This window comes from Grammomys surdaster, unplaced genomic scaffold (genome assembly GCF_004785775.1).
Source record: "Grammomys surdaster isolate TR1022 unplaced genomic scaffold, NIH_TR_1.0 271, whole genome shotgun sequence".
Classification (NCBI taxonomy): Eukaryota; Metazoa; Chordata; class Mammalia; order Rodentia; family Muridae; genus Grammomys; species Grammomys surdaster.
The window spans coordinates 11,944,190-11,965,472 of record NW_021604712.1 but is presented as its reverse complement, the minus strand read 5'-3'; the positions used below and the strand labels follow the sequence as shown (position 1 = coordinate 11,965,472).

The following is a 21,283-nucleotide window of genomic DNA, read 5'->3' as shown; positions in this document are numbered from 1 at the left end:
GTTCCTGCCTTGAGTTCTTTTCTTTTTTCTTTTTCTTTTTTTTTCTGAAAACACACTTTCTATAAGCAGTGTTTATTACCTCCTCACTGGCTTAAAAAACAGACAGTTTTCATGAATTTTTTTTTCCTTTTTAAATTTTGCTGAGAAACTGAAATTAAAAGAATTTACAGAAAGGTACATAAGTTTCTCTTAAATGGTTGATGAAAAACAATAGTATACACTTAGTGTTAGTGACAGAGAGCAAGTCTGAGCACCTACAGCAGAAAAGCAGAATATATTTTTACTCCCAGTTACACAGTTACAATGGGTAATTATCAGCCAACTACTTGTTCTGCAACTTTTCTTTGAATGACACTCTTACATTCTTTAGCTGTTAAAAGTAAAACACGTAACCAAAGTAAGTTAACTATGTACCCACAGACTATTCCAGGAATGTAGAACTTCAATGTCCTACCCCTGTCCACACCCCACAAAAAAATAAAAGGAAGGAACTATTTCCCCAATACCCCACAGAGGCTGCACAACTCTTGGCAAGACATGCAAATCATTGGATTAAAAAAACGAAAAACAAACAACAAAAAATATCCCTGCAAACTTCAAGGCATTTATCCAGCATTCTCGTAGGGCTCAAAATAAAACTAAAAGACCAAGGGTGGAGTAGGGGGAAATGGTGAATCATTCTGGGTTCCCCGTGATTAGTGTATCACTTTAGTCACAGAACAAGGTACAGATACCTAGAAGTAAGTGGATTTGTCTTTCCAGTGAGTCATTTGTTGCCCAAGTAGCAGGAACCTTAGAACCACACTTGTTAAGTCTGTATTCATTAATCACTTGCATTCACACTTAAAAATGAAAACTAACAAAATAATAAAGAAAAGACTATTCGGTACCGTATTAAATAACCATGTGTAGTCTCTTGAAATAGATTTGATTCCTTAAGAAGTCTAATTACTTTCAGTTGCCTTTTTAAAAAAAAATACACACACACACACACACATATATACGTATATATATATATATATACTCCTGTGATTCTACTTATGGTTCCTCTGCTGTGTTGAAGGTCTAGGAACATAAAAGCCTTGTGTCCCACATGAACAGTGGCTCTAATGCTGCAGAAAAGTTACAAATAGGCAGTCTGGTCCTTCATTGATCTGGACTATCCATGGCTTCATTGTAAGTGATTATCCTCTGGGGATCTTGCTTCTGCAAATTCCATATGGATTCCATTTCTTTAGTGTGATATACAATAGCAGCCCTCAGGTCAAAAGAACCCAAGCTATCATTCCTTTCTAGGCCACTCTGGTATCTCTGTTCTTTGGCGGAGCCTAACAAAGTGTTTGTAGGAGAGGCCAGAGGATTTTGATTTTCTATTTCGTAGTCCTTTGAGAAAAACACTAAAGCACCTTGACTACTGGTGTCTGCTTTTTGCAGGTCACCTATGTGACAGGGTTCCAGGGATAAGGCTCCACTCTCAGTAGTCCCAGGTTTTAGAATGTTACCCAGAACTTGAGGACTAGTCCGTTTTTCCAGCTCATAAGCCTTGGAAAACACAGGATGCTCAGTTCCTGAGGGAATTATTTCAGCACCCTGTGAAACCAAAGTGGCAGGATATTCTCCTTGAAATGTCACTTCCATCACTTTATGATCTGATGACTTTCCAATAACAGTCTCTGGGCCAGCACTGGGTTCATTTATAAAAATGATAAACCCCATTGATTCTGGAACATATCCCCCAGGTTTTGCTGATCTGTTTGGGAGGGCAGATCTACTTGTGCAGTTAACAGCATTGTTTGCACTGTTTGCATATTTGAAGGGTAGATAAAAAGGCTAGACTTAATTTCTTCAACAGCTGCTGAAGTCAGACTCATGTCCTTAAGAACTGAATCAGTCCCAGTAGAGATGGGTGTTAAAGTATTAGCAGCAGTAGTTAGCAGTGGCTGAACCCCAGATGGATACACACTTCCATCAGTTCCTGCTAAAAGAGGTCCATTAGAAAAACTGGCAGAAGTAACAGATTTCATAGCTGACATGGGGACCTGAGATAACCGACTTGAAGACTGGGTTTGAGTTTCCCCAGTAGATGATGATGAAGATGGTGACACAGAAGAGTTCTGTACAGTTTTGTTGAGGTTTTCCTTAACTTTGCTTACATAACTTATTTTAGGAACTATTTTTGCACTGCTATTGTCCACTGGAAAAACTGGAGGTGGCTTAAACAAGATCCACAAGTCCTCTTTGGAGGCAGCAGCTGAGGCATGCTTTCCTTTAGGCCGATCATCAAATTTTTTGCTACTCAAACCAGGTTTAATATCTGAGCTTTTATGAAGCATGTCACCCATAGCAGGTTTTCCACGACTTGGTCCTCCAGGTCCAGTTTCATATTTCCAAATAGGCTTCGAACCATCTACTTGAGTTCCCTTTTGTTCACTATAGTCAGGCTTTAAAGTTTCCAGTCCCTGTTTTAAGGCTGGGACACTAGTCTCTTGCATTATTTTATCCTGCACTATATTAAGGGTCTCACAACCCTTGGCACTATTGTGCCTAGCTTTCCTTTTTTTAGGAGTGGCATATCCACTCTCAGATCCACTACCATCATGATCTGCTCCTTTGCTCACATAACCATTAGCAATATAGCCTGAACTATTTGTTATAACACCATCTGGAATTGCTATAGTATCGGTCTTATCTATACCCTGGGTCTCTCCAGATTTATATTCATAAGACTTCCCATTCTTTTTGTCCATACTGTTTATCTGAATAAAATTCTTGGTTTTGATCCCTGCTTTTCCAAAGGTGCTGGTCTTTACAGTCTGCTTCAGGCTCGTGTCTACAACTTGCTGGTTGCCATTGAGGACCCTGGAAATAGGGTTGGTAGCTTTATCAGAACTGAGGCTCTTTAAAGATATTTCTCTTTCTCCAGCATTACCATTTATTTCACCATAGCTGTTTTCTTCTTCGGCGTTTCCTGGTGCTGCTGGAGGGTATGTTTCTGCTCATGTTTCAGTGGCTTGGGCTGGGCCTTGGGGCTGCCCTTGGCTCCATGCTGCAGGTATTGGTGAGGCTGCTTGCAATGATGGTGGTGGTGGTAGTGGTGGTAATGGTGGTGGTGGTGGTGGTGGTGGTGGTGGTGGTTGTAGAAATAATAATGGTGGTGGTGATGCGATTGCTGCTGCTGCTGGGGGTGATGGTGTGGATGGTGGTGGCTGTGATGGTACTGAGGCTATGGCTGGCCGGGCTTCTCCTTCATTAAAAGTGGCTAGGGTCCCCTGGCTGAGGCTGCGGGCTGCTGCACCATCAGGATCTGAGCCTGTCTTGAGTTCTTGCTCTGACTTTTCTCAGTTTTGTGTTCAAGACATGGAAGCTAAAACAAACCCTCTCCTTCCAAGTTACTTTGGTCATGACACTATCACAGCATTAGAAAACCCAAATGAGACAGAGGCATATCAAAAACTTATTATAGCAGCATAAACACTTGGTAATTCACATATATTGGGATCCCATTGAATTTACACACTTGTAATCAACATACACACTATTTTTTTATTTTCAAACATGAACATCATTGACCTGTAATCTCTAATCTGTGATCTCACACAAATGTAAATTTTCTAAATAAGATAGTCATAAATTTGCTGAGCAACTACAACAGTTAATGAAAAATTTACAAGTAATCTACTTTTAAAGAATATATGAAAGAATCATATAAAGAACTGTTTAAGTGTTCTAAGAAAGTGGACTTTGTTCTTTTATAGCCTTGGACCAAATGATTGTCACTGCAAAATGAGGGATCAAATCCAGGGGCTCGGGCATGAGAGGTATGCATGGAACTACTCAGTTACAGTCCACGGTTTTTACCAAGTGATTTCCAAAGTCCATAACATGTTTCAACAGATAAGCTATGACTGTCAAGCCAAACTTGTTTCAAGTTAACCTTACCAAAACTTCATTGCCTGACAAGAATGACCTGATAATCTTTTAGAGATTATAAAAGTTCCGATTACCAAGACACAATAAAACTGTCCTTTGGTGTTAGTTCATAAACACACACACACACACATAAAATCTATTTTTTATCTTATTCATGAGCCACCAATCTTCATTATGGACACTATTTATAGATCACTTTACTACTATAAGTAACACACACACACACACAAGAGAGAGAGAGAGAGAAAGGGGGGGTAATTTTTAAAAATTAAAAAAAATGTGTGTGTGTGTGTGTGTGTGTGTGTGCCAAGTAGTGAACCAGATATCTTAATGGGAAATAGATGCTGTTTTCTAGTAGTCGTCTGATGGGAATGGACAACTGAGCATCCTAGGATAGGAGCCAAGGTCTCTCATAAGCCCTTCTTTCCTGCTAGCTCTCAAAATAATGGGTGCCATTTCAATGTCTTTGAATATTAAATGGTCCCAAAGCTTTTTCTACATATTATATACAATCTTCAATAATTGAAATGTCCATTTGAGCACAGTCATCATAAAATATGGTACCCAAGAGTAATCTCAATAATCACCCCACACATTTCCTTTAATTACTCTTGAAAATACAAACTACTCATGAGTTGAGATTGCCATAAAACTATTTAAAGGTGATATAAACTATACAGAAAACTACTTCAAGGTAGATTACAAAGATAAGAAATGTTCTTAAAACATCTTCAAACTGGCTATAGGTACACATGGGGGTGAGGGGTTGTGCTTTGCATTGTGAATTCCTAACTTAAAACCACCATGACAGAGAGAAAAAAATCTTCATGGACTTCATAACGGGGAGGCTAAACGAAGGCACAATATGCTTGAGCAGATAAGAAGGAATTATAATCCACACTACATTTCAGAATTTCTCTTTATCAAAAGATATTGCTATTCAAAGTTTACAGAAAGGACATTTTAGAAAGTAAATCCATACCCAGCAACTGAAGTGATACTAAGGTGTAACTAACAGCTACTGTTTGAATATTCACTCCAAACATCATGTTGAAATTGCCTTTGGAGGCTGGAGAGAGAATTCAGCTAGTAAAGTGTTGTAGAACTAGAAAGAAGGAAAGAAAGAAAAAGAGAGAGAGAAAGAGAGAGAGAGAGAGAGGGAGGGAGGGAGGGAGGGAGGGAGGGAGGGAGGGAGAGAGAGAGAGAGAGAGAGAGAGAGAGAGAGAGAGAGAGAGAGAGAGAGAGGAACAAACAAATAAAGAAGTAAAGAAAGAAACAAAGAAAGAAAGAGGGAGAAGGAAAGAAGTGGGGTTTGGGAGGAAATCCAGTATAGACACACAAATCTGAAATCTCAGTGTTGGAGAGGCAGGAATAGGTGGATCCCTGAGGTTCATTGGCCACCAGCCAGCCTTGTCAACTTGCTGAGTTCCACACTAATGAGATCTTCTGTCTCCAGGAAATAAAAAGCGGTCAGCTTCCAAGGAATATACCTGAGGTTATTATTTGGCCTCTATAAGCACATGTACCCATGTATGCACACACCCATACAAGTATGCACATGAACATGCACACAAGAGAGCTCCACTCTCATTAATGAATAATGAATGCCTTTACTGCAGGAATGAGTTCATCTTCATCCATGCTTTTCTCTTTCTTTCCTTGTTCTAGGTCATAAGAGGCCCTCTATGGTGTTACACACATAAACCAGGACACTGTCCAACCTCCAGAACGGTAAGAAATCAATTTCTACTCTAATGAACCCAGTTACATTCAAGTCTTCTGTTCTGGCAGCACAAAATAAAGACAGTAAGGTTGTAAATTCATAGTATTAAAATTTATACATGTGAACCTTAAGTAAAGCAACAGAAGGAAATATCAAGGAATGAATAGACATATTACAAAAGAATAGATCGGAACCAAAAAAAAAAAAAGGTACTGCTATTTAAAATCACAAGGAAATACTCCACACTCAACAGAACAGCAAATTTTTTTACTTATAATAATAATGAGGAATAGACTCAGGCCCTTAAGCATGCCAGGCAAAGGGTCTACCATCGGCCTACATCCCAAGTCCCAGAATATTATGCTGAAAAGACTGAAAACATCAAGTGTCTATGAGCATGCACAGCCACATAACTCTTCTAAAATGTCAGGCAATGTCTAGAACAGAGACTTGCCACTCTCTAGCAGAGGAAACCTACTTCCATGAACAGACCAGACAGAAACACAAGGCATGTACACAACAGTGGAGACCAGCCCTCTGTCTGTGAGATCTGATGCTAACCTAGTTAGTGTCAGAGCTGAACTGACTGGCCTACACGCACCTGGCAACGGAGGCAAGAGTGAAGAGTCCCGGTGAGGCAGGTGCAGGACATCCCCAGGAAACAATCAATTTACTTTCAAGCAGGAGGACAGAAATCATCAAAAGATGCCTCTAAGGACACAAAACTACAACACCACATGCATCTAAACATAACAGGGAAAATTGTACCTCTACCGGACAGAGATGAAATACCGACTGTACCCCAGAAATGACAACAGCACTAACTCTTAGGAAAATAAATATAACCACTGTTGATCTCATGAATCAGAAGTGGAGAGGGGCTTCATAGATTTTACAATAAACACAGCGAAATAATGTAAGCAAAATTGATTATATAATTTCTTGGGAACGGTGGGAGGAGACGGGTAAGTGTGGTGAGTGTGTGTGGCAAGAAAGCTGGAGAGAAAACTGAGGACCCTTTAAATACTGAGCATCACTCTTACCAGGGAATGACAGCACGAGCATTGTGCAGATGCAGATGTAAACCTCAATGAGACGGCCGAGAGAATATTCATGGCCATGTTCTCTATGACAGAAAATCTACGGACACTCTGGGTATCTATCAATATAATAAGAAATCTTGTTATGGCTGTACAGTAAAAATGAGTAAAGTGAAGTTATAGGCAACAGTTTTGGTGGCTCACAAAAATAAATTGAACAAAAGCAGCTGTATATGAAAGAATAGATGCTGTTAAAGCTCCACAGAGAGGGATTAGGTGATAGACAGTAACACACTAGCTTTAAGCCCTGGCACTGAAGAAAATAAAAATAAAAGAAGTTCCAAAAGCAGGAAAGATTAAAACTTGGTATTTGAAATAAAGCTAGCAGGTTTGTTTGTCCTGGAGGATGGGGTGGCTAGGCTTGGGGGTGGGACCTTCGGTGAGTCATTTGTCACAGCTCACTGACTGGATTCTGATATGGCCCCACACTTGTGCATACCAATTACAGTACAATGCAAAATGTTCAAATAGGATTAAGGGCTAATTTCCAGAATGAAATCTATGCCTCTGGGCGCTGGCTGCTTGGTGGAGTTACTCCAAATATCAACAAAATGCCTTTATGGAGTAGCAAACTGTGTTTTCTGACCAGTGATTGAAATTGCAAATTTTATCAAGCCAAAGTTAATCAAATATATTCTGATGAGCATTGAGTAGCCTTGGCTTAATCTGTTGAATCAAAATGATCAAACATAATTTATTTGATGTGACCTTAGAGGAAATACACTACTAGAAACCCTTTATTTAAACCCGAAGCCTGAAATCAACTGGAAAGCTAGCCTATGCTTACGTTCGCTCTAAGAGCAAGGTGAATTCTCCCTTCATGCGGTGAATTCTCCCTTCATGCACCCTCCCTGTGGAGCAGAGACACCATCACTTTGACTCAAGGAAGAATCTTTACAGACAATTTGCTTTCACTTATCTAAAAGTCAATGCCTAGCATCTCTCACAGGTGTCTTTCTTTAGCCATGACAACTGCAATTCCCTCTGCCTGTCACCTGCAGCTGAGACAGGTCAACAGCCATAGCTCCAGACTGACAGAACCTGTGGTCAACTTCCCTGCTTCAAAGTCTTGCCCCTAGCCCAATTTTCCTTTTTAATTTTCAACTCACTATCATGGATTTTATATAATCTTGTATTTAATTTCTGTTAGTTTTAATTAACTGTCTTTGCTTGTCAGTGGCTGTGATCTCAGGTTTCTATTTTAACTTCAATGTATCAATGTATGCCAAGGGCGAAAATAAGGGAAATAACACACACACACACATACACACGCACACACACACACAATTTACAATACTTTGAGTGTTATATTTGCTAAAAGAGCTGATGTTGGTTGTGATAAAGGAAATCACTAAAACAACCTGCAGAATGGCTAGTGAAAAACACCAAACGAGGGCTAGGGTATGGCTCAGTGAGGCCTTGGCTTTGGTCCCCAGGACCATCAACTGCAAGGGTACAAAAAGGACTTTTGTCTAATCTGTAAACACTACTTAATCGTGATTTTTTTTAAAAGATAAGTAAACAGTAGAAAAAAAGATTTTATCACTGTTTGGTCATGACAGGACTATTTCTCTTTCTTTAACAGCATGTTGGGGATGAAACAGTAGCTCCCAGAGAGCAGAAGCTCTAGGGAATATACTCAGAGTGGCTTTGAAAGTTATCATTTATAAGAAAGACTCCTGCAGTATAAGTGCCCAAAATCCTCAGCTATAATGATGAAAGAATTTTGGAAATTTGCATTCCAACACATGTAAACAGGTTTGAGAGGGAAAAATAGGATCTGCCATAATAAATCTGGGTTGATTATAAAGGAACACTGTAAACAGGGCTTAACAATACACAACGGTCACTTAGATGCTCACTAAATACTGGTTGAAAACAACTGGAAAAGCTGGAAGAAATGTAATCAGATGTTTCAGGGCACCGGGGAACTGTCAAGACAGTAAGGAATCATAGACATACTGGGAGCCTTAGGGAACAACAGGACCTTGGTTCCTTTTCTAGGATCACATAATATGTCCTTGAAAGAATGTCAATGAAACCAAACATTCAAGAAAACCTTGAAAGAGATGGGACAAAACGGAATTGCAAGCTCACTGAAGAGAAGGAAAATCCTGGTAAATTTTTTGGAATTTTAGCCCAGAATATATGTGCAAGGAGGACTTCCCAGGATTAAAGATGAAGCTTTTTCTTTCCAGAGCCTCTAAATAGATGCTGGCTGCTGGAGCCCACACACTGGCAGCTAATCAGGGCAAGCCAGAACTGAGCACGAGCTGACAGGCCCTTCAGATAATACCTATAATTTTTTACATACATTTTCTTGAACAAACAAGAAAACTACCTGGCTTAGAAGACTGTACACCATGTTACTGAAAAGCCCAAAGAAAACCAACAATAGGAACAGAGGCACAATGTGCCTCAAACACCAGATCTGTTGACTAGAGGCTGGCCATTGTCTTTGGTATGTATGTATGTATGTATGTATGTATGTATGTATGTATGTATGTATGTATTTTTATTTGTATGTGTGTTTTACCTATAGGATTGTCATTGGTTTTGTTGTATTTCATTTTGAGCCATTGTTCAGGTTCTAGAAATTGAACTGGTCCTCCAGAAGACCCTTAACTACTGAGCCCCTTCACTACTCCAGGGCCTGTGAATGATTCTTCCTAAGATATTATGAGTTTTAAGAGAAATATGCAATGGACAATATATATATGTATAAAATTTTGAAAGTGGAATCAATGGATGGGAAAAACAACGAGACAGGAAGAGGATCTGTGACTGAACATGAGTCACCAGCCAGCTGCTGTGAAGAAGCCTGAAGAAACAGAAGAATACAAAATACAGGAAAAAATACAGACTTGGGAGTACAGCAGGCACTCAATTTCACCATTTCTGACACCTTGACCCAGGTCCATCCTTGCGGCACCCAGTTAATTTTCCATACTTACCCTTCCCAGTAAATGTCAGTAGCACCCCACGGCAACCAAAACTGCTTCAAGACACAATTAGATATCACCTAGGTGACAAAACTCTTCCTAGAAAGGATGCACTGCTATAGATTTAATTGTGCTTCAAGCACACAACTGCAATCCCAAAAGAAGCAAGGAGAAAAGTAGAGCAGAAACCACACTTGGGAAAGGCTTTCCAAGATTTATGAAAGAAACCACAAAAACAGAAGCAGAGCCATATTTGAAACTGTTGCTCAGAGTTATCTTGGAAACTCCCAAAACACACAGGCTATTGCTATGGTCTTTGGCTGTCTCCCAGGGTAGAAGGTTTTCCTATTGCTGAAGGCACCAGGCCCCAGAGACCCCTGACCTGGAACCCATGTTAATGAATACTTTATCCCTGAGAACTAATTTCTTGGTCCCAGAAGGTATCATACAAGCTTCCAAAAGAAGTTAGAAATCAATGGTCCTACCCAGCTATGACCCCAATGAACCACACAAGAAACAATATGGCATGATAACCCTAAGGAAGCAGTAATGTCACTCACACCCTGGAAGCCACCAACAGCCCTTTAATTGGCATTAAGACCCACTCAACAAGAGGGAAATCATGCCTGATACTGGAAACCTAGCCAACAAGCCAGGGCTAACAAAGTCATGGATCTTGTAGGAGAATCTACAACTCACTCTTTACTAAATCAGTATAATCTCTAACTATACTCTAAATATTTGTCCTTTTACACACAGATAAATGTAGTCCTCACCTTCATCAAGGAAACTTCTACAGTGATCTCCACTACAGGAAACCCAAACCAATCAAAATGTTGAGAGTCCTTCCCAGTCCTGATGGATACATCAGCAAACTAAGGCTACACCTAAGGCTAAAGATGCATTGTAAAAGAGAGGTAGGAAAGATTCTAAGAGTCAGGGGATCACAGAATTTGTTGTGTCTCCTAGGAACGTCAGAAGCTATACCTTTAAAGTTTGAGCAACGTGACTGCCCAAAGGTAACCTGACCAAGGATAACACTGATTAGATATGCCAAAGTGGATGGGGGAAGCCCCAGAGGCTTCAACCTAAACAAAGAAATGCAGGCAACAAAGAACTACAGGCAACTAAGGAATGCTGAAGATGGGAGAAATGGTCTTCCCCAAAGAAGAGCATAGTAATTATTTATACAATTCCAAAGAGCTGGCTCTGAAAACATGCATACAAGTAATAGTATACTGACTGAGCAGTTTATATTTGAGTGAGAGAGACAGATACACACACACACACACACACACACACACGCACGCACGCACGCACGCACGCACGCACGCACGCACACAGACAGAAAGAGAGAGAGAAAGAGACAGAGAGACAGAGAGACAGAGAGACAGAGAGAGAGAAATTAATGAACAAAGAGATCATGAATTTGAAAGAGAACAAGAAGGAATGAGTATATGGAGAATTTGGAGGAAAGAACAGCAATCAGGCATCTTCACCACCTGCCCTAGGGACCCAGAGACAGCAGGATACTTCATCACTAGCAGCCCACATTTCTACTGTCACCAGGAGTTGCAGACCCTCCCCTAGTCCATCCTCTAGACCTCCTTATAAAAGGCCAGTTTCTTCTCTCTTCATTCTCTTCTTCCCTCTGCCCTTGCCCAGAGGTAGCCTCTATATACTCACTTCCCAATAAACCTCCCATATGAGATCTGTCTTACCAGGTGACTTTATGGCATCTGTCAGAAAAAGGGGAAGGGCAGGCTGGTAAGATAGTTCAGTGGGTAAAGGCACTTGCCACAGAGTCTAACAACCTAAATTCAATCCCTGGGACCCACTTTGTGAAAGGAGAGACCCAACTCTTGTAACTTGTCCTCTGACTTCAACATGTATGCACTCACACACATTCACCGACCTACATGTGTGGTACACATGCAAACAGAATGCATAATTGTAGCAAATTTTTTAAATGTGATAAATAATTTACCAACCCCTATTTGAAAATGAGAGCATTATAAATATATTTAGAGACAATGAAATTATTTTGCCACCCTGAGATCCACGTAAAGGGGCCTAAAGAGTATAAGGTAATGGGCCTCCAAAGGAAGTCAATGGTTGAGGAACAAACGGTGCAGAAATGTCGATGTATGAGTAAATTCAGAGGGTTACATCAGAGGAGCTTGGACACAATCCGGGTGGTATCGTGGGGAGGGCTCAATCGAGGGTAACTGGGAGAGACTAAAGTGGGGAAGTCATGTAACTCTATTTCAATAAAAACATTTTTAAGAGGACACGTCAGTTTGTGAAGTGATGATCTTGAATTTAAAAATACAGTGAGAAACAAATACATGGCAATTAAAGCACATAAGCTGGGAATGTGAAACTTCAGTCCAAGCGGAAGAGAAGTGTGCTAACATCTGCAAGGTGCACAGAAAGAGTTAGCACCTCCACTAGGCTTCCTTAGTCAACGACTCCTGCTGCAATCTGCAGGTCACCAAAGAGAGTTATCCGACTAACAAACTTAAAAAAAGAAAAGGAGAAAGGAAAGAGAAGTAAGCACAGAGGAGCCACAGCAAACACTGAGAAGCTGACTTCAACTCAGCTGCTACACCCCAGTAAAGAAGAAAAGACGAGCGTTGTCAACTAAATGCCGTAGAACCTCACCACACATTTCAGAAAAGGGACACCATGATCATTTAAATAAAATGAGTCTAAGTTATTTCTGAATGTACAAAACAGGAAGAGGGTTAATTATGCAGTGATTCTAGAGTTACATAGTGGGGACCAAACAACAGTCTCTATTTTACTGCTTGGCCTACTTGAGTCCTTTACAAGTTAATGCTGCTTACTATTGATCAAGACATCATAAATGCTATCTTACTACTTTAAGTATTTCTCTCCAGACCTAGAAAAATGAAGAAAAGACAGAATAAGCAGTCCCAGAATGCCTTAGGCAATGGGGATTTGGGTGATTTCTCCCCCTCAACTCAGTCCCTTTTAAATTTGATTTGGCTTGCTGTACAAAGCATATCTTTCTTTTGTAATTTTAAGAAATGTCACTTATGGAAGCATTATTAGGTCAGCTTTCCAGTTCTGCATGTAATGAGCTTGGAATTCACCATTGTGTCCTAACGAGAAGGAAAAAGCTGAACAGACTGAAAATGAACCGTTTCTTGCCTACTTTGTAGGAGAGGGGAGAGCCTGGACACATAGCTGCGCTCAAGGTCAGAGAGACAAGGAGTCCCAGATTCTCAGAACCAACTCAGAGAAAAGGAGAATGGGACAGGAAAACCAGGCTATCACTGAGTTACTGAAGACTCAGCACAGATAACTCTGACAGTTAAAAATTTCACAGGAACCCCATAACATTGGGGGAATTACTGCCTGAAGCCTGACAAGGATCTCCAGTAGATCGAGAATCTCTCCCTCTGGTTTCTAGAGCCAGGGACAGTTAGCAAGAAACCAGAAATTCTTCTACTTAGCAATGTCTACCCTACAGCAGAATGATACTAGTTCCAGCCAGCCTTAGCCAGTTTGTTCTGTCTAATGAGAAAAAAAAAATGACTGAAATAGTTGGTTCATAGTTTAGGGGCACAGGCTCGGCAAAGCCTGACACTTGACCACAATACAAAGACATACTTCCTTTCTTCCCATACTGTACCATATCAACAAAGCATAACTTACTGGAACTCCTCCATCTAGTCTAGTATATCTGGCTGGAGGAAAATATCAGAAAACACACTAAAAGGCAAAGGTTGAAACTTGAAGAGGCAGGCATGGCCAGGATGCTGGAACTGATGTTTTCAAAACCAGAAAGTATGTTGTTAATATGGAAGATCTGGTAGACAACACAGACACTATTGCAAGAACAGATGGAGACAAACACAAAGGAAAATCCTAAGGAAGAACCCAAGGGCATGCTAAAGACCAAAGCCTAGTAAGCTAAGTGAGGAGTGCTTCCACAGTGCTACACATAAGAGTCTCTAAACCTCAGGCTACATCCATAGAAACCTTGGGGGAAAATATTGAAAGAATAAGTACTGTAGGTAAACTAGAAGAATAGCATGTGAATAACAGAAATTAAAATGTACACATTAATCCAAAATTACAAAGAATCACTTTGGTTTGACTGTGCGAATGCACCAACTAAAAGAAAGAAAGTGGATGAAAAAGCAAAATCCAACTCTGTACTGTTTACAAGAAACTTTATTAAATATAAAACAATTAAAAGTATTAAGAACAAAATATACTGTGCTGATGGTACATTTAAGGAAGGTATAGTATAACACAAGAACTCAAAGCAAGCAGTGTTGTCAGGGGTAGAAGCTATAGCTGCTTAATAGAAAAAGGGGTCAAGGCTTCAAGAAAACACACAATCCTTGATGTGCACCTAACAATGCCTCACAGTTGAATGCCTTTGTTAGAAAACACACAGATGTGCTGCTCACAGAACCAAACACTTTTAATGTTAGCCCTGAGGCCAGTCTGGGCTGCAGAGCAAGACCACATCTCAACAAATAATTCTATATATCTATATCTAGATAGAGATAGATATATCACAAAAGGAATAAATGCATCTGTGCTGCAGGCAGAAGATCAGTCAAGGACATAGCTGGATTTGAGATCTCCAATCAGCTGGATACAATCAATCTCTATAGAAGAATTCTTCACCAGATAAATGCATATTCTTAAGATGACATGGAACATTTGGTGGAATGAAGAGCTTTCTAACGGCAATACACTGTAGCACCCTGCAAAACAATGAAAAGAACGGCGATCTCACAGCCTGTGCTCAACATCTACAGCGGAATTAAACATGAAACCAGTAACAGAAAGATACCTAATGGTACTCCTTCCCAGACACACAGAGATTTAAAGACCATGGTTCTACTCACATGTATTAAAAACAAAAGTCAAAAAAAAATATTTTAACTAAATAAAAATAAACATAACTGTTCAAAACTCATAAGACAAGACTGAACCCATGCATGGAAGGAAATGTATAGCACAGAAGAGCATTTTAAGGGAAGAAATACCTAAGATTAATAATGTTTCTACTTTATGGGGAAGAACAAATTAATAAATCCAAATACTAATTAGAAGAGAAATAAATTAATTTGAAAATAGGGAATCAATAGGCAAAATTAGCATTACAAACTGGTATTTTGAATAGATCAATGGAATTGACAAGCCACTAGCTAGAGTAGGGAAAAAAAAAGAGAACATAAATTACTACTATCAGAAATGAAAAAAAGGCCACCATTCCAACCCTATGACATTAAAATGATGTAAACTAATGTATGAACAAACATATGCTCACAAATTTGATAGCCTAAATGAACTCGACCATTCTTCTTAAAAAATAATTTGTCAAATTATATATATATATGTATGTATGTATCAGTGAGAAGAAAGGCGAGCCCGAATAGGTTGGTATTTATTAAATTGAATCAATTACTTTTTTCAGGAAGAAAACAACTTACCAGGCTCAGACATTAAGAAAATACATCAATTCTCTTGTATGTCTTTAAGAAGGCGATGACAGAATATTTCCTGTATAATTCTGTGAATCTAGGTGACTCCTAAGCACAGATATAAATGATTTCAACAGTGGGACCTTCAAGAAGGCTCACATAGTGACAGTGCTTGACACCACGTTTGATGGCCTGTGTTGTATTCCAAGAGTCCCAAGTGGAAAGAGAGGGTTAATTCCTGCAAGCTATCCTCTGACCACCATGTGAGCACTGTGGTGCATGTGTACAAACTCACACACACACGCACACACACTCACACAAATAAGCAAATAAATTTAAAAAAAAAAAAGATAGGATCAAACTGAACTTAAACAATGTAAAATAGAATTGCCATGAGATTTATTCCAAATATCATGTAAGGATATTGAGCACTCACATATGAACTAGAGCAATCCATCACACCATTCAGCTAAAGAATAGCAATCCCACTAGCATATCAACAGATACAAATAAGCCCTTGAAAAATGTTCTATATTCATTCACAATATAAAAAAGCTAAATAAATTAGAAATACAGAAAGACTTCCTAAATTAGATAAAGAATGCTAACAAAAAATTTCAGCAATTTATACCTAATGATAACAAACTCAAAGCTTCTCTTTTAAGGACAGGAGCAAGGCCAAAATGTTTTTCCACTACTCCTTTTCAACAACATAAGGGACAAAAAGGAAATGAGAAAGGTATACACACTGGGAAAGAAAAAATAAGATAGTTTGTGCCTGCAAGCAAATGACATGACTGTCAGGCCATCAAATCCAAAAGAATCAGTAAATAAAGTCACAAGAAAACTTTGTGTGGATATTGGAAAATTTAATTCTGAAGTTTATACAAAAAAGACAACAATGTTGGGGAGTGATGCTTCTCAACTTTGAGACTATTAGATTCCTGATCAAGGAAATGCTGTCCTGGTGAGAGGACAGCTGAACAGAACCATGAGCCCCAAAATAAAACTATGTGAACAGCCATGACAGATACTTTTAAATAAATGATATAAAAATGGTTATCTGTGTACCAAAAAGTATATAGACTTTATACCTTTCACAAAAATAACTCAAAATAGATCAGATCTAAATCAAGGTGAAACTGTATACATCCTAGACTCACAAAGAGAAAAAAAAACCCACAAAAGCCAAAATTCTTTAAAGACACAATTTGTAGGACGGATTTCACAAAAATTAAAATTTTTCTGCTGTGTAAAGAACATTGTCCAAACGAAAAGGACAAGCCAATGATAATATACATTCCAAATGACACATCTGATAAATGTCTGTTTTCAAAAATACGCAATAATAGGAAAAAAGACCTTATTACAAAAGTGGATCAAAGATTTTAGTAGACATCAAAGGAAATAATAAAGGTATACACACTGGGAAAGAAAAAATAAGATACTTTGTGCCTGCAGGTGATGGCAAGGAATCCCCTGAAAAGATGCACCACATCGTACAAATGAGACAGTAAGGTACCACTGCACAAGTGTTGGGATGAAGAAATCCTGAGATGCCAACAATACCAGATACTGCTGTGGACACAGGAACAGGGATGCTCACTGACTGCTAATATGAAGATCTGCCTGAGTATTCGTCATAAAATGGAACAAGCCCTGGCCATTTAGTCTTGCCAAGTGCCCTTATTGGGATTTTCCAAAGGGAATTAAAAAACTTAAGTCTATAAGAACACAAACACAGGTATCACAGCTGCTTTAATCATAGTTGCCAAAATTTAGGTGCAAAGAAGATAGGCCTCAATAAATGAAACGATAAATAAGCAGATTCAATTACAATGCTCTAGTGTTTGACAGGAAACAAACAAGCTAGCAAGCCATGAAAAAATGGGGGATTTGAAATGCCTGTTAGTCAGTGAAAAAAGAAAATACGAAAAGACCACAGAGAGATTCTTCTACTTATATGACATTCTGGAAATGACATTTCTTGAGGGGTATAGTATGTGATGTGGTGTATAGTGTATGTGGTGTACATTCTTGTTATAAGTGTGTGTATGTGCACAATGAGGCTTCAGGTCAACCTCCTGTGTCATTTTTTTAATGGGTTCTTCCTTTATTTTTGAGACAGGGGTCACTCACTGAAGTTGAAGCGCATAGGTCCTGCTAAGCAGGCCAGCAAACAAGCTTCAGAGATCTGCATATCTCCCTCCCTACACCCCAAGTAGTGAGGAGTACAGGTGCCAGGCCCAGCTTCTTGTGTATTCTGGGGATCGGAACCCAAGTCCTCATGATTGCTTGGCTAGCATTATACCGCTGAACTAACTTCCCAATCCTGGAAAGGAAAATTATGCAATTATTAAATATACCAGTAGCTGTGAGGGAAGTAAAGATATGGAGGAAAAGGAATCTCAGTAAAGATTTTGAAAGCGATGCCTCAACTCTCTATGTGCTCCAGTGGTGGACACAAGTGTATCATGATTCATTTCTCCAAGGCCACAATGGTGAGAATGTGAAGTGCAGCCTGAGAGTGATGCAGACATGTCAACATGGATTCAGCAGGCTTCGCCAATATACCACTGTTCAGAAAACACTGATGAGAGGAGGTTGGGGAAGAGAAACAGATCTTGGTACTTGTTGTGAACCCAGAAGTGCTCTTTATTTTTTTTAAGGTATTAAAATAAATTATAGTAACTATCTGACATTTCACTTTGGTCATTTCTGCTAAACGTGATATATGAGTATGGTTTTTATTTAGAGTTGTGACACTTAAATACATCTGATAAATGAAAAGCACAAAATCTGCTAAATGTAAGCGAGGCACTAACAGCACTTCAAATAAACCCCAAGCTCTTAGGAAACTGGGCTCCACACCATGCCTGCCCTCTACAGGGGCAAAACTGAAATCTGCCACCAGTTCCACTATCGTATGAGTAAAACTTCCAGAAAGCACTATAATCCAAAATCTATAAAATTCTAAAATTCATTCATGCATAATAACATGTTTTGTATTTGTATATAATTACATATTGATTTGTATTATTCATTCTAAACATATCACCTTCTGGAGATTTTTTTATAACTGCATATTTATTTTATGCAAGTGAACATTAAGGATGGCCTTTAGATGCAGGGGCCCAGGAAAATGACCAAGTAGCAGCAGAGGAAAAATATTATAAAACCAGTGGCAACTTAGAATCCTCCATCTATAAGTCATCAGAATGATTTCCATGACCTCATTCTCAGTCCAATGAAAGGCCCATGAAGTAAATTAAGAATCACCACAAACCTGGGTATACATAAGGAATAAGGAAGCACTTTATACATTAAGAATAAGGAAGCACTTTCACTTATATGATCTGTGCGTGCACATGAAAGCAATGTGCATGACGCTTATAAACAACTATGCCGCATGATGCCATATCCAACAAATCTCTTGAATCTTTCCCTTTCTCCACATTTCCATAGAGGCCAAGCTGTGTTTGACCCTGTTTAGTTTAAATGTGTCACCGAATGTCCATACATTAAAATGTTAATTCTTTAATACAGCAATGTCAGGGTGTGCCTTAGTGACTGGTACATGAGTCCTGGGGACAGTGTCCTCTAGAATTAATGTCTTTCTCACAGGACTTGGTTAATTCTCAAGAGACTGGATCAGTTGCCTCAAGAATAACATATAACTTAAGGCTGCCCCTGTATCTAGCCTCTTTTGCATGTGCTCATTTGCCCTTTTGCTTTCTGCTGAGGTGAAGCAGCATTAAGGCCCTCACTAGAACCTGAGAGGATGTCATGACCATGATCCTGGTCTTTGTAGTTCCTAGAACCAGGAACCAAAATAAACCTCTTTCTTATAATTTACAGTCTGAGCTATTTTGTTAGAGCAACAGAAAACAAACTAGGAAAGATCTCTGTATCCTTGCCCAAATTTTCTTTCCTCTCTGGCATGCCCCACATTCTAAGCTTTTGTATCTTCTAAATATAGATCCTGATACTTCCCTGCCCTGCTCAGATATTTACCATGTCTTCCCGCTACTAAGTGCCTCACCAAGAGGATAGCCAAATAACTAGAACAGACCACAGTGGGTACAGCAAATCCTCTAAAGACCCATGTTTTATCTTCAAAACATTATGCACATTTTTCATTCTAATCTATAATTCATACTTATTAGGTTTAATAAAAAGCTATGGTTAGAATGTTTCCATTTCTAGGAAAGGAAAATGGACTCTGGCAAACTAGACTTATGGGCTTATAAAACTGTAGAATGCTAACTTTTCAAGCACAGAGTCTATGACACTCAGGTAGATCACAGGTCAGTCTGTGAACTCTGTAGCATATTCAAGATACTTTACACACTAGCACTTCCTACCAGAGAAAAATCAGATACTTTTTTTTTAAAGAATACATACTAGAAGAAAGGTTGATAAGAACGCTTTATGGGTTGATCAATGCTTTTGAACTTTTAATAAAGCATAAATTTCCTAAGAAGTCTTTCAGCCAAACATGAAGCAAAGATCAACTGAGAAAGGATTCCATGGAAACACCTAGTTGAAGGCAGGGAGCTGGGATCTTATGGAAACACCTTGCTAAAGGTAGAAGCAAGGATTTCATGGAAACACCTTGTTGAAGTAGTGTCTCATTCTTTACATTTAGAATCTCTCTTCCCTCTGTTTCCATTACTTGGGAAAGTCTTCCTACTTTCTCTATCTGGGAAACTCCTATTAGAAATCTAACCTCTTGCTCTTTGAAACCACCCCAGCCATGATCACTGGGAATAAATGTTTCCCAATGCACGATCTGCAGCACTTTGAAAACCATGTCAAATTCCATCACATGTGGAAATCTTAGATTTTTCTTCTTAGTCTTATATCTAGCCAGATCATGTAGCCTCTAGAGGTGGAAGTCCTCTCTTATTCATCTCAGAGCCTAACAAGCCTTACATTGGAAGTCCTATAAACACAGGAGGAATAGAGTGATGACACAAACCATCTTGCATGAATAAAACATATGTGGCATCACATGCCATCTATGAATCTCTGAAGGCAGGATATTTTCATGAAAAAAAGGGGGGAACAATAATAAGTTGGGAGCAATAAACTCTATTCTATGGAATAGTAGGTTGGAATAAGCAAAATGACTCCCTAGAGATGAATTTGTAAAAAGATTCCAACACATGAGAAGACTGCAACTCATAACCCTCACAAGAGCTGGTGCCTCTGTCCAGAGTGCTGAGATTTCAGTAAGAAAGACCTGGCTCTGTTTCAAAAAGGGTAAAGCCAAACGTGATTAGAATACAAATGCTTGCATATTTCCTTGTGCCTGATGTAGAAACCTCCTTCTCACCCAGGAGCTTAGGACAGACACATCCAATCAGCTACAGTGTATCCAGTTTAAGTAGATTAAGCTGGATCTGTTCTAGAAAAATAAGTTACCAAGTCAGAAAAGCTTATGATAGGCAAAGAGCATGCAAACTCACTCCGTTTGAGTTTTCCTCAGCAGACTGCCTGTAATCTTTGGGCATCCTTGGGCAGGTGACCATACCTCTCTAGGAATAGACTTCCTGACCTCTGAATGAAGTCACTACATTATTAAGATGGAGTAAGCTTTCAGCAAATTATCAGCGTGTGGCAAGAACTTCTCTTTTTTAATCCTCTCAAAACCTGTGAAGTGGATATGATTGTTCTCATTTTACACATGAGAGAGCAGGACTGAGAAAAGTTAAGTAGCTTTCTCAAGGCCACTCCACAAACATGCAGCCTAGTGGGAAGTTCAGTATGTTCGAAGCTAGATCTGAGACCCAGAGGAGACTGAGATTTCCCCAAACCTCACCCTCCCCTTGACTTCTGCTCATGATCCCCTTCCCATGGTTTTTTTTTCCCTAACTGATACAGCAATAACTTAAAGGTTTATGATTTGTTGTTTTTAATTTTTTACAGTTGTGTAACATAAGTAAGTTTTTCCACACCATTAATCCTAGCTTACAACTTAACTTCTCCAAGTCAGCAGCCCTTATTAACATATTAAGTCAGCAAGCCTTATTAACATAGTAACCAGATTTCTTAAGAGTCTTCCTTTTCAATAGGCTTACAAAGCCTGCTCTATTTCTTCACACAAGCTCT

General features: G+C 39.2%; 1 protein-coding gene and 1 pseudogene across 2 annotated transcripts in view; both read right to left on the bottom strand.

The window, feature by feature from the left end:
* The window catches only part of Chrna7 (cholinergic receptor nicotinic alpha 7 subunit), a 112,783-nt gene that overhangs the window by 89,583 nt on the left and 1,917 nt on the right, over positions 1-21,283 (bottom strand). The gene's annotated exons all lie outside the window — the stretch shown is intronic.
* Positions 1,086-3,250, bottom strand: LOC114628779 (annotated as a pseudogene).